The sequence below is a fragment of the Amphiprion ocellaris genome, chromosome 20 (genome assembly GCF_022539595.1).
Source record: "Amphiprion ocellaris isolate individual 3 ecotype Okinawa chromosome 20, ASM2253959v1, whole genome shotgun sequence".
NCBI lineage: Eukaryota > Metazoa > Chordata > Actinopteri > Pomacentridae > Amphiprion > Amphiprion ocellaris.
The window spans coordinates 8,641,165-8,655,608 of NC_072785.1; the positions used below are offsets into that span (position 1 = coordinate 8,641,165).

The 14,444-nt window shown below is 38.7% G+C and overlaps 1 protein-coding gene across 3 annotated transcripts in view; it reads right to left on the minus strand.

The window, feature by feature from the left end:
- ppp2r3a (protein phosphatase 2, regulatory subunit B'', alpha) overlaps window positions 1–6,095 on the minus strand; it is a 66,865-nt gene extending 60,770 nt beyond the window's left edge. The window contains exon 1 of one of the 3 annotated variants that reach the window (XM_055005879.1): window positions 5,825–6,095. The gene's annotated coding sequence lies outside the window, so the exon portion shown is untranslated. The other 2 variants (XM_055005880.1, XM_055005881.1) reach the window with 2 other exon arrangements.
- Between the last annotated feature and the right edge of the window lie 8,349 nt (window positions 6,096–14,444).

Here is a 14,444-nt window from a genome sequence, read left to right on the forward strand (position 1 = left end):
ATGTTGCACAACCGAGGGCAGGTGAGCACATGTGGGTGCGGAGAGCAACATAAATCACACTCTGAATGATTTAGAAAGCATAAATGTGAGAAGTCCAACAGCAGTCGGTGGCCTGGTACACAGTTTAATGTTGGCTTGATTACAGACACACCACACCCAACACACACACACACACACACACACACACACACACACACACACAAGCAGAGGTACAGCCAGACACACAACACAGTTCAGGGTGTGGGTATGATGTAACTCACGGTTTCCCATAAAAGTAATCCAGAAATGACGCTTAATTAAAACTTTGTACGCCTCTGGATTTTGTCTTCTTTGTGTGCATCTGCTGACAAACATGTACATAAAACTCTTATTCACACACAGTAGCTTTGTGACAGAGTTAAACACTGATTTAGGGAGTTGTCTGCACTTAAATAAAGAGGTGTGTGTTGCTGTTAGTTCAAACACAGTTTCCACTTCTGTTATTTTCCGGTTACATAACTTTTTTTTTTTATTGACTGCACTCCTATTGTGCATTATCCTGCATGTCTGAGCCGGTATAGCTTTAACAGACACACAAAACACGTGCATCATTTGAAATTGTAAAACAGACACAATATTTTTTTTTTTAATGTGCCCACTCCCTTGGTTAGAAAACAATGAAAAAAAAGGCAACTATTGACATTATTTTCCCAATTATCAAACTAAATGCTAACTCTGTGCGTCTTTATGTCCAACAGCAACCACAAATATCCTCCAAAATCACAGTTTTGAAACTTAAAAATATGCAGTAAAGTGCTACTCTAGCAAAGATGGAAACTTATAATGAACAAGACTGATGGTACAAATCCATTGTATCATTTAACCTTCAGAAATGCTGGATTTTTACAATTGATAAAGTGTCACAAAGTGCCTCACAGTAGTGGCCTGAGTTACTTTTTCCACAGCGCTACTCCTTATCGTCTTTCTTTGGACCTGTCTGGCAACAGAGGCTTTCTGTGATAAATGTCTAGCCTCCAAGTCCAAATTCAGTGGAATCCTGATGAAATCATTGAGGTTATTTTCACAGACTTCTATAGTCTCCCTTCAGAGCTCCAGAAGACAGCAGGAAGTTAAAAATTGTAGCAAAAGTACACCTCAGGAGAACTAAACTGAATGCAACACGGTATGCTCTTTAATTTTGATTGATTTGTAATGGAAGTCCCTCTGTATGCTTTTTTAGCAATAAGAGAAGAGATTTTTTTTAAAAATCACATTTTTTTTATTTATTTATATATATATATATATATATATATATATATATATATATATATATATATATATAAAAATCACAAACCCAAATTTGTCTCAAAGTGCTGTATAATCTGTACAAATATGACACTTTCCATTCTTAGATCCTCAGCTTAGATAAGTAAAAGCTCCCAAAATAAACTTTCTAACAGGAAAAAAAACACAAGAAACCAGTGAAAAAGCAACAGAGGAGAAATCCCTCGTCCAGCGTTGACAGACATGCAATAAAAGTACAATAATTCACTCTGCTAAAAGCAATCTTTTGGGTTTTCTTTGACAAACAGACGATTAACAACATATATATATCATGTGATTTCTGACTTTCCAATCAAATATCAGAAACCAGTTAACTGTCAAACTGTCACAGTTGATCTAAATCTAAAAATAATGTTATTTGTTGCTTCTGCCCCAGCAACAAGAGATGTTGCATTTAAATCCTAAAACAGATATTAATAGACGTGACATGAGCAAGAATGAAGCAGGACGTTGTGAGTGTGCAGTTTGTGACTCAGCCCACTGATCCAACCTACATCTGTCTGCACTAAAACCTCCACAACCGCAGCCGTTACTCCATTACATCAGGACACTCCCAGTGTATCCCAATAGGACATTTGTTTCTAGGCGCTTACTGTCCTTCTACACCTAACTGAGAGATGGATAAAACCCAGATTAATATCACACGTGAATGCCCCGCCACAGACACACACACATAAACTCAGAGTCAATCCCACAAAGCTTGGAAACAACAAGCACCTGTGAAAAGACGCACATCTGTGGGGAACTGCGAGAAACCATGGCTCACATAAATACAAAACGGACTCTGTCGCTCGTCCGCCCACCACTTCGCCCACAAAATATCGACTCGAGCCGAGAAGAAGCAAAGCAGAACATTCGTCAACTTATCTAGAAGTTAAAACCCAGAAAACAACCTTTTCCGCAACGTGTGGGTGAAAGGTGGTCTTTTAAAACGATTAAACTGATAGCAGTGTGCCTTTTTAAAACAGATCATGATGGGAAAAAAGCACCTTCTAGCATCATTATCTCAGTAACCACTGTGCTGTGTGTCACATACAGGCGATAAAGAGTTGAAATCCTTTGATATAAGAGCAAAACCGCAGCCACTTCTTGATTAATGGGGGAAGGAGGATGCAAACAGCGAGGCCCCTCACTCTCTCCTCTAAGTGTGAATTTACTAATTTTCCCCCTGTGGGTTGAGGCTCTTGGATAAGTTTACACAGGAAGAACACGTCAGACCCCGAGCTAACCCAACATCATGTTTCACACCAGGAAAGCACTGTTCAGTACATCAATGACGAGGAGTCAAAACATGTGTGTTTTGTTTGTTATGCACCATAAAAAGGCCTTTGGTCCTCAGTGCAGGCCGAAAACAGGTAAAAATTATGAAAAAATATAACCAAATCAAGCTATTTCTCTTTTCTAACAGAGTTGCGGTGTACAGTGTAGTAACCAATACCTTCTTTGAATATCAATGTAATGATTTCAGTTATTTTCTCAATTAACCAATTCCAGAAATAAAGCACAATATCTTTGAGTGAAAGGTGATAATGTTAAGTTTCTTTTTGTTTTACCGTAACATTTGTAGCATTTTTGCTTAAAAACACATCTAGGGTAAGCTTACTATCCAAATTGTGGATATATTCTTTCTGTTTTTTGATCAACAAAGTGACTTTTCCTAAATAGGCAGATCTGATATCAGCCAGATTTCATCAGCCCACAATGAAAAAGGACTCTTTGTCAATAATCTTCACAAAATCCACCCTGTATTTAACTACATAAAGCCAACGAATGCATTTCCTGCACAACAGCAAGGCCTTGTCTATGGCCTCATCAATACATATTTGCATGCAATTATTATTCCAGTAAACCAGTCAGTTTCATGAAGTGAGAGTTTCAGATTTTAACTTATTAAAACAAGTAGAGTACAGATTGGTATTCAGTACTGGCAGACTTAGAATTGAGAGACAAAAGCCAGATTGGTGCATCGCTGTAATTCACAATGGCACCAAATACAGAAAAGCAGAAAATCTTCATATTTTAGCAGCCAAAGCCCGAGGCGCTTGTGAGTTTCTGCACGACGAATGATGAATCTAGTTACTGAGCATCATAATTGTTGTCAGCTTTTCAAAATAATATGTTAATATACCTGTAATTTCAATTCAGAGTCTGTCACCGATGGGTTTTGTGATTACGACGCCGGCGTCTGTAGGTGTCGGTTTCTGAGGGTTTGCAGTCGGAGATGCGACACACACGTACACACAAACTTCCACATTCCACACAGTTCATGCAGAGCAGTTTTTGTGGCCTTCCAAAGAGTCAGTGTGTCCAGCCGGGCTCGAGTTACAGCAGACAAGATCCTCTCGTTCCTCCCCTCACACACACACACACACACACACACACATTCAAGCATCAATCATCTTACAAATTCATCCAGCGAGCAGGCAGTGAGCAACAAGAGAGCATTGGTTTGTTGATCCCCTCTCTGACTCATTCCCGTCACTCTGCACCACGTACAAGAGAAAGAAGAATAGCCGCACAACAGAAAGACTATATTTTAAGTCTGGGATTGTCTGGATTGCTTAAAGGTCCTTTAGAAATACATCTCTAGGAGTGTCGACGCTTTGACACCCAGGGAGCAAAGAAGAAAGAAGAACAAAGATGGATTCTTGTCTCCAGCTATAGTGGAAAATAACTTGGATGTATAGCAATAAAAGCACAATTGTGATGACTAACGGACTCTATTCACTTTCAACAATAGGTTGAATCAGCAGCTTGACAAACACCTGAATGAAAGCAGTTTCAAAAGCAGCTAAATGCACTGAAGCGGAGTGGATGGAACAAAAAAATCAAAAAATCGAATGATGAAACAAGAAAAGGGACATATGTCAATGTCAAGGAGAGAAAACACACTTTAACTTGAGAGCACAACATCAATTTGTGGTGCTTTGAAATAAGACAGATGTGCTACAATAGTCTTTTACATGGAACAAAATCAAAGCAGTGAGGTTGTTATGGGTCATCATTAAAAAAGAAAAGACCTGAAAGTGACTGAAGAGGTTTCTCAGAGCGTGTGTGCATCTGTGTGTGTGTGCGTGTGTGTGTGTGTGTGTGTGTGTGTGTGTGTGTGTGTGTGTGTGTGTGTGTGTGTGTGTGTGTGTGTGTGTGTGTGTGTGTGTGTGTGTGTGTGTGTGTGTGTGCTGCATCTATTCTAGGAGAATTCCAGAGGGGAGACCCTGTGACCGACCCCCACCTTGCAGGATCTGACAGGATATCACCACCCGGACAACACACACATACACGTATGCGCACATACACACACACACACAAACACATTGTGGGAGCGTTGGAGGGCGTTCGCATAGACAGGAGACATACAGTGGTGACAAACTGCCAGCACATGTGTGTATTGACATCCAAGATGTATTTTTTCGTCCTATTTTTTCTATTTGTGCAACAGAAATAAGCTTATTTATTTAATACATTGGTTATAGTGCTTTAAAGATGAATTATTGTGCTTTTAAATGTATTAATAGGACACGTGTTTGCAGAAAACACCAAAGCTGCAGAGCAAACAATCGCAGTTTACATAACTTTACATAATTAGCCCATAATATTCTCATATTCTTCAAAAATTTTGCACAGATCCAAACCCAAACATTTAGATTTGAGCTATATACACTGTATAAAGTGTATTAAAGTTGAAGTTACATTAAAGCACAGTTTCTAATAAATGTCATTTGGTGATGCCAGTTTACTATTAAGGATTCGATCGGCTTGAAATCAGATTTAGTTTTACTGCTTCAACTCAACTGAGTGCAGATGACTCAGGAAGTCCAATAACAAAATCGTGTTTCACATATATATTCGGGCAAAGCGAATATTTAACTTGGAAAAATCCTCAAAATGAAGTTGTAGCAATGCAAACTGTTCCTTTCAGAGCACTCAAATGATCCAAGTCCATCCAACTTCAGCCAGTGGCATTAATGCTACTTGTTATCTCAATTTGGATCAACTTCATTTTTTAAAAAAATCACCTTTTTCCAGTGCACTAGAGCGAGTATCTTGAATCCAGCTTACAAAATTGCACTTAAACGCAGGAGTTCAGTTCACTTGCGCTATGAAAATCCAGCTACCTGAGCGCTTCAGGACCTTTCTTCTAAGGTTTCACTCACATGAGCTGTGGCTACTTTTTGCAGCCTGCAGGTTCAGGTTGCTCCTCTTCCTTTTAGGATCCGCTACGATCTGCAAACTTCCTTTTCACGCAACTCGAGGATCCCCCCCCCCCCCAACACCACACACCGACACGCACGCACGCACACACACGTACACAATGTGGAAAGACACGCGCGGACGCACGCGCGGACGCACGCACCTTTACGCGCAGAAACACTTGAATAAACACGCCCTGGTTCCAGCTGACGGTTCAGGCGATATCCACATTACGCGTGACACAGCGAGGAAACGGTGAAGTTTCCAAACAGACAGAGGAGAGAACACTCATTTGGACACCATCGCCTACCTTCTTGTTCTCCTCCAGCCCCCTCTTCCACTCCTCCTCCTCCTCCTCCTCCTCCTCCAGGCGTCTCCAAACTCTGTCACGACGAGGCTCGACGCAGACTGCGAAATCAAACAGCCGCTTTTTTTTGGTCTTGGGTCGGTAACCGGGGGAACAGCAGAGAAATACGGAGGTTTGCTTCAACACGCTCGGTGTGTGTGTGTGTGTATGTGTGTGTGTGTGAATGTGTGTGTGGGGTGGGAATATGTGAGTGTGACAGCTCATGGAGAGAATGAGCAGAGAGAGGAGAACCGGGGAACTTAGGGGGAGTTCCCGTTAACAGACCGGCGGGGCGGGGGCTCCAGCAGGAGTGACGGGCTGGCCAGATTTTTCTTTTTTTTTTTTTTCACAGCTCGTTTGTGCAGTCCAGGGGAGCACTGAGCTGCAGAGTAGCACATGTATTCATACCCAAGTGTTGTATTTGCACTGCAGGTTGTAATATTCCAACTTTATACTTGTGAGTGCAGTTTCTCTCCACTGCATTCCATCCGTGTATCAGTATTTCACCTGCATATGAAACACAACAGATCATAAAATATGAGTCTACACGTATAAATTAGTGCTACACCTGACAGTTAATTCCATTATCAATTTGGTGATAACTTCTTGATTTATCTTTTGTTTTATCGTGCAAATAAATGATTTTTTAAAACTGGTGCCACAGCTGACGATTATTTTTCATGAACAAGCTTGTGATCATTTTGTATGGAAGCCCGTTTCTGCCACTTGAAAAAAAAGTCACATGCTATCTCAAAATTATGAGATACAAACTCATAATTATGACTTACTATCTCATAATTATGGCTTACTATCTCATAATTATGGCTTACTATCTCATAATTATGACTTTGTATCTTATAATTATGAGTTAACGTGGCTTTTTTTTCAAGTGATCTAAACGGGCTTCCATAGTTTTGCAATTAATTACTATTGTAAAAAAAATGTAAATATATTAGTGCTACAAATGACAATTATTTATTATTATAAATCTGCTGGTACTTTCTCAATTGATTTTTCTTTTGCTCTTGCATGCAAATTTTTTAAAATCTAAATAAATTGGTGCTGTAGGTGACAATTGTTTTCATTAACAACCTGCTGATAATTTTTTAAATAATTAATATTTTTGGGAAAAAAATTGTGCTACACCTGACAATTATTTGCATGATCAATCTTCTGAAAATGTCTTCATTTATTTGTCTTTTGTTCTAGTATGCTAGTTTTAAGTAAATCACTGCTACAGCCAGTAGTTATTTTCATTATCAGTCTCCTCATAATTTCTCAATTAATTGTTCTTTTTTTCTTTCATGCAAATAATTTCTAAATTTAAATAAATGAATGATACAGCTGACAGTTATTTACATTAATAATTTGCTGATACTTTTTTCATTTAATGTTTTTTAAATCCTGGTAGCATTTTACCATTTTTAACTTGCTTGTTTGTGCAAGTAACTGTTGAAATTCCAACTTTATTTGAGTTACTAGAACAGAAAACTGCATGGAAACTGGCATGTAGTCTCATTTGAAAAGCTGTGAATTTCTGACATTTTCACAAAAAAAAAATATTTAAATACATTAACAAATTGTGCTATTTGTTTCAGCAGCCCCATGAAAAAAATTCAAGACACACTATGCGTTCATTTAATCTGCTGAGAAACAAAGGAAACCAACGGATGAGACGTCGAAGCAAAAGAGTCCAACATTTCTGAGAGAACAGTCAAATTGGCAGACATGTTCTCGTGTTAATAAAGAAGGAAACAACAATGTGAGAACAGAACAGAAATTATTTCACTAAAAATGGAATTGTTGTTGGAAAATATCTTTAAATTAACATTAAGAGAAATGTCCTAAAATAAAAAAAACATAAATGTTACGAAAAAAATCACAATTTTCCTCCTAAATGACAGAAAAATGTTTTTTTGAAATGTCTTGTTCCTATTACACAAAATAAAATGATCTCAAATGGGTGTGTGCAGCACTCTCACTAGAAGTTTGCCTGAAAATATATGATTTAAATAAGAAAAGATTTTTTTAAAAAATCAATAAACAAGGCTGAATTGCTGTGCAACTTTCTATACAATTTGAATTTCTCTTAATAAAACGCATTTACACACTTTAATGTACAGTAGTTTGGACTAATGGCATCTGTCGTCATAACATAGAGCACATCTGGTCTTCAGAGGGACCTGAAAAACCTACTTTTCCCTTCTTTACTTGTTTTCTGTCACATAAAATGTATCCATTGAGAATTTGCAAAATAATAATTACTTCAATAACAAGTTTCATTATCAGTTTCACTTAGTTTGTTCTCACCTGTGCACAGTGCTGTCAATTTTTACACCAAATCCACAACAAAGTATCTTTACTTTGGAGCCTTTGAGCAGCTTTTTGGGGTCCATGACATGAATAATTTGGGGAAACTGCACAGTTCACATCCCTGAAGCTTCTAATGATCCTGTAACTGCCACAGTCTGTGAGATTTACGCTGCAGGCAACTTTCAATAATGGCTGAATTATAAATGATCGAACTGAAATGCAGTGTTTTACATCAGGCAGCAGCTATAGTAACAACTAATTTGGTGAAGTGCAAGACTTCTGTGCTCAGAATCTGTGTTTCTATGGAGACCAGGTAGTCGAGTTCATCGCGGACTGCAGATTGTGATACAGTCTGAGTTTATGGATGTCGACAAGAAGGTTTTTTCGGTTTGTCAGGTGTCTGAGACTAACACCCAAACAGGCCCCTTTTTTTTCAATCCATCCACGTCGTGTTGATAGAAAGTGACTGAAATCCTGCATGTCTGACCTGCATGCATGACCTCTGTTATTAGAGCCACATGTTTAAAGGAGCTGATGGCACTTCAGTGTCCTCCATCACTGCTTTAAAAGAGCCGGCGAGGCTGCAGTTTTAGCAGATGATCCAACAGGGGGGAAAATAGCTAAAAGGGGATGTAGCCTCTGGTTGTGTTGGCGTCGGTGTGAAGTTACAACTCTGATGATGAGTGAGAGTCAGACCTGCTGATGGACGATGTGCGGTGGATTTGATTAAAGCAGCTCTTTACACACACACACACACACACACACACACACACACACACACACGTGCACATTTAGGTAAACACACAAGCTCACACTTAAGATTCGTCTGCAAATCCTCCTGGAATGTGTCTCCTATAACAACATCAACTATCACAAGGTTCGCATCACATGACGAATACTGCCACTTTGTGTGTGTTTACGCGACCGTGTGTACATCTGTGGGTGTTGGTGTGTGTTACATTACCTTGTTCTGCCCACGCAGGGTAAAAATAAATGCACTCAATTAGAGGAGGAGCCAGCAGCGTTACAGGAAGAGGACCAGCCAGAGACACAACAACAAGCATCCTAAACATTTTACAACACTTAACATAGCAAGGTCCTGATGGTTATTCCATCTCAACCCATCTCTGATTTGCTTGAAGCTGTTTTATCATAAACTATTTATACTGAAATACAATCTGTGACTTTTCAGAGTGATATATGAAGTGCTTTCTGAGGTATGGTTTTTAAAAATCGACTCACGTTCAGCACATTTTTCACACATTGAAATCTAAGGCTATGTTTGAATGACAATATTTCAGGAACTGTTCAAGATAAAAGCCTGAAATTTTCACAGGTTTTTTTTTATCATCATGTCATTAATTCAGAATCTGCCATATTGGACACGTAGAACAAATAATCTCAGATATTTGGTAACATGAAAACACCCTCCTTTGAACACACATTTGCACAAAACCTAATCATGCAGAAGTCAAGTAGGGGTATTTTTAGAACCATATTTAGCTACATGTCACAATAAGAAAATGAAACATAAAGAATACTTTTTAATATCAAATACTTGGTCACAAAAGTGAGAAAAGTGATTTTTTTTTAAATTTTTGACTTTCAAAACTGATTGAGCAGGTATGTTGAGTTGTACTACAAAAATATTATTAAATATATTCTAATTTTATAATATTGTTTGATAGCCTAATTCAGTAGAACAGACTTCTGAAGTTTTCAGAATGTTCTCAAAATATAACTTCAAATTTTTAAAATCTGTTTCTTTTATAATATGGCCGTATTTGTTTCTTTCAGACCCCACTTTGTGGACATAAACCCTGGTTTGGGGAGACTTCCTTTCATATGTCAATTCACCCATTATCACAGAATATTTGAGCTGCTTCTCCAATATTACAGATGCTGAATCAATGACAGGACAAGAAATAACAATGACAATTTCAGGCTTTAATCTTTAACAGTTCTTGAGATATTGTCATTCAAACAAAGTCTCAAATGTCACAGTGCGAAAAAAAACATGCTCAAAGTGGGTCAACGGACGAAAGTGTTGATATATCACTAAAATTTACAGCTATCATCTTAAATATCTATAGTTTATGATCAAAAATGTGCAGGCAAACCAAAGATGGTCAAGCAGAAGGCCTCAGATGATCTGACATGAAATGACCCCTAAACATTTCAGATCACTCAGCATGGCAAGTTCCTGAGCAGCAGAGAGCAGAATATACTTTTACCAGGCGTCTAATTATGTCTGCAATGATTGGGAACCCAAATTAGCATCAGCAATAAAGTGAAACCTTAAACCTTCTGTTCACCCAAATTGACCCTGCTTTGCTAATTGAGTGTGAAATGACCATTTAGGCCTTTTTTTGTTTTCCATAAAGTGAATCATTTGAACCAAAACAACAACTGGAGACTTGGTTACTTCACAACTCTTGCCAGGCTTTATTAAGCCTTTCAGAGGGGAAATCTGAGGAACAGAGCAACAGCTTTAGCCCAGAGAAAAAAAAAACACCTCGACTAGAACTCAAAAAGAGAACAACCTGGCTATCCTGGAGCTGAAAAAGAGACGTATAGAGGAGAGCGCTGGAGGGATAGAAAGAAAAAGGCCACGAGGGCGCTGACACATCCTGACAAAACGGGACAGAGAGCGTCACTCAGCACCTCACACACCAACTTAGATAGACTGCACACACACCCTACATGAGAACTTAAGGATCAGACACCTGGGGCCGAGCTGCCGCTGAAAGCGACAGATGCCAGGAATACAGCATCGCACAGAGAGCCAAGGACGGCGGGGTCACACTTCCACACACATCACAGTTCAAGTATTCAGGCCTAAATGTGGCAGACAGAGGTGGGCTTATTACTAACGCAAAGTTAATAAAACCCTTCGTTTTTACAAGGTGAGCCTGTCTGAATGTGTACGTGTGTGTTTCTACTACCAGCAGGCTTGTCAAACTTTGGGTTTTGTCTCCACAGGGAGATGTTAGCAAAAAGGGGAAGAGTTTTATTAGAGTGTTACATGATACCAGCTGTCTAAACCGGCTCCCCTTTCTCTAGACTCTCTTCCTGTCTTCTTCTGCAGCTTGTCAAGGTCCAACACGGCAGCTAAAATGTTCTCATCCACGCATGTTAATTCGCTAAAATCCCACAAGCCACAACCGCAGTCTTATGTGCTGATAAAACAGGCAATTACTCACATATTTAGCATGTGGATGTGTGTTCTGGAGGTGACCCCCCCACCACCACCACCAGTCTGAGTTATCTGCCTGTTTATCTGATGTATCTCCTCTGGTTGCTGCCTACTGCATCACTCACACCCTCTCACCACCGCAACAGCTGCCAATTGTCAGCGCCGCTCTGCAGCAGCTGAGGTCGAGTTCAAAAAAACAAAAAAAATCGCGTTTAACAGCCTCGGTTCTGGCTGAAGGGGACGTGGAGGGGTGGGGGTTTGGTTAGCAGAACATCAGGATCCCATTTAGACCAGAGCGAGGCCTGTGGGAGTGGGCCGGGGCGTCGGCCGAGCATGCCGGGGGGAAGGAAGTGGAGGTCATGCCTGTTTGCATGTTCATCTGCATGTTCTGTAATGGGAGTTTGATCACAGACGCACATGTTAATCCCTGCGTGCCTCATGCGCTCTGCTGGTTTGTCTCTAATGTGGTCGAGCATGTTGGTCTCGGCTCTCCTCAGCAGAACAGTACGAGGTCGCCCGGGTTAGAGGTCAGGGCAGAGGCATGCGGTCGTCCACATCAGTTTGACTCTTCACCTTCGACCCTTCGCTCTGCCCAGGCCAGCTGCCAGCCTGATGCTTTTTCCAAACTGTGGGATGCATAAACTGAGGAAACCAATGTGCTGTCTGCTGCTGGCCACACTGTAAAAAACAAAAATAGAAACGAATGTTTTTAACAGTTTTTTAACAACAATTTACTGTTTTCTTGAATTGCAGATAACTTGCAAAGTTACAGAAAATGTATATATTAACCATTTAAAAAACAGGCCAAAGCTGTATATTATGTCTAAATCCTAAATCTATACTTTTATGAATAGTAATTTGCTACATTTGACCATATAATTACACTGTTTTCTTACTGTAGGCAAATCAGCCTCAAATGTTGACCTGTTTTCCCTGTTTTGCAAACTTACAGATAAAACTAATAAAATCATAGAAGATAAGCATTCATTTTCACATTAATTGTAAAATAAAGTTTTTAAAAAACAGGCCAAGACTGTAAATAATGTCCTCATCAAAAATCTGCACTACTTACAAGTAGTAATTTGTTCTTTCACAACATTTCACTGTAAAATGGCACAATGTTTACAGTATTTAAATCAGCAAAAATATTATTTGCTGTCATTTGAGAGAAAAAAATATCGATATTAAGGGCTAATAATTTTTGATTTTATTTTACAGATTCTCCACATTTTGTTAAAATACAGATAATAACTAGTAAAATCTCAGTAAATAAGTACTAATTTTTAAGTTAACCATAAAAAATTAGGGTTAAGCTGTAAATAACGTTCACATTAAAAAAAATCAGTTCTTTTATAGATGGTAATTTGTTCTTTTACAATGTTTGACTGTAAAATAACACAATTTTTATTGTATTAAAATCTGCAAAAAATTTGAATTTTACAAAAACTTGCCATTTTTTTAAAAGAAAAATTCTGTATATTAAGAATTGATCATTTTCAAACTATCACAGAGAAAGAACTCACAATAAATAAACATTTACATGTTGCCTTAAAAAATGTGCACAATGTCAACATCACGATTCAAATGGTCAACATTACCATTTTTATTGTTTTTATACATTATAGTATTCCAATGTTTCGTTTTGTTTTGTTTTTTAAATTCTATTTTACTTTAGCATATTTTTCCAGTACCCTTGTTGACAGATTTTTAGACTCTTATCTACAGATTTTTACTTTTTGTTTCAGTGCACAGTGAAAGGACCATGCCATCCATCCTTCTAAGTCCAAAATCCTTCGGAGGGCAAATGGAAAACTTGACTCAAACAGGAACAAGATATGAGCTGGTTCTGAGCTGCTGATGGAAAGACTTACTTAAAAATGGAGGAAGGAAGTCTCTCTCTCACACACACACACACACACACGCACACACACACGCACACACACACACACACGCACACACACACACACACACACACACACACACAAATAAAAGAAATAGGGAGAAATTGTCAAAATGGCGATTAATGATCATATGAAACCTCCTCCCATTTCTACAACTGAATCAATCACTAAATATCTACCTGGCAGTAACCAGAGCAGCCCTCCTTTTCTCATTTACACTAAACCAGGAGTTTAATTCATTCTTCCTGTCATCATTAGTCAGAGTCTGTCTTTGCCCCTGGCTTTTTTGTGTGGGCATTTAATCCAAAATCTCATGTTGCTGTTTGCTGGCCTTTGCACTATGACTAAGAAAACACAAAGCAGAACAGACTTGGAAAAAAAAATGATTTTCTCTGACAAATGTGCGTCTACACTTACACACTTTCTTCCTACTTGCACTCAGAAAACCGCATTGTGCATTGGTTAATAGCTGATTTTGTACATTCATTCTAAGAGACGTTTGATTTCTTCATTATCAGCTCTGTTTCATATCCTCGCTGACGAAGTTTCGTGTTGTGAAAGCGATTGCACCTCTCAGGGACAGTAAACAGTTTGAAACATGTGGCAGAACAATCAGTATGTCAAAGCTCTTTCTTTTTCTCACACTATTGTTGTTATCCATCTGAAAACTCTAGTCAAGTGTGGTGAAAATGACTTAAAAATGAAACAAATCCACATCCTTTAGATGTTTCATCACCAGTAGAGCAAACCGCCAATTATTCAGCCAATTAAGAACACAGTGTATTTGAACGCCTCGCATCCAAAACAGCATGCCACCCAGAACAGAAAAATATATAATAAAATGAGTTTGCTTCTGTTGCCTTTCTTTCAGACATGACACCTTGTTTCGCAGAGGGACGGAATAACAACAGGTTGTTGTTTGTCATTTCAGAAATAGAGTCTGTGTTGCAGCTGAAGCACCAACTGGCCTCTTGTCCATGACATTCCCAAATACCACAATTCATTATTGTCACCATGTGGAGGTGTACGTGTCCAGTTGCACAACGCATTGTATCCTTTTGTGTTTGAAATAATCATTTAAATAAATATTAAATTGCAAAGAAAAGGATTTTAAAGCAGATTAAAATCAATCGTTTCAGAAATTTCAAATTTGACTGATCACTCATCTTCTACT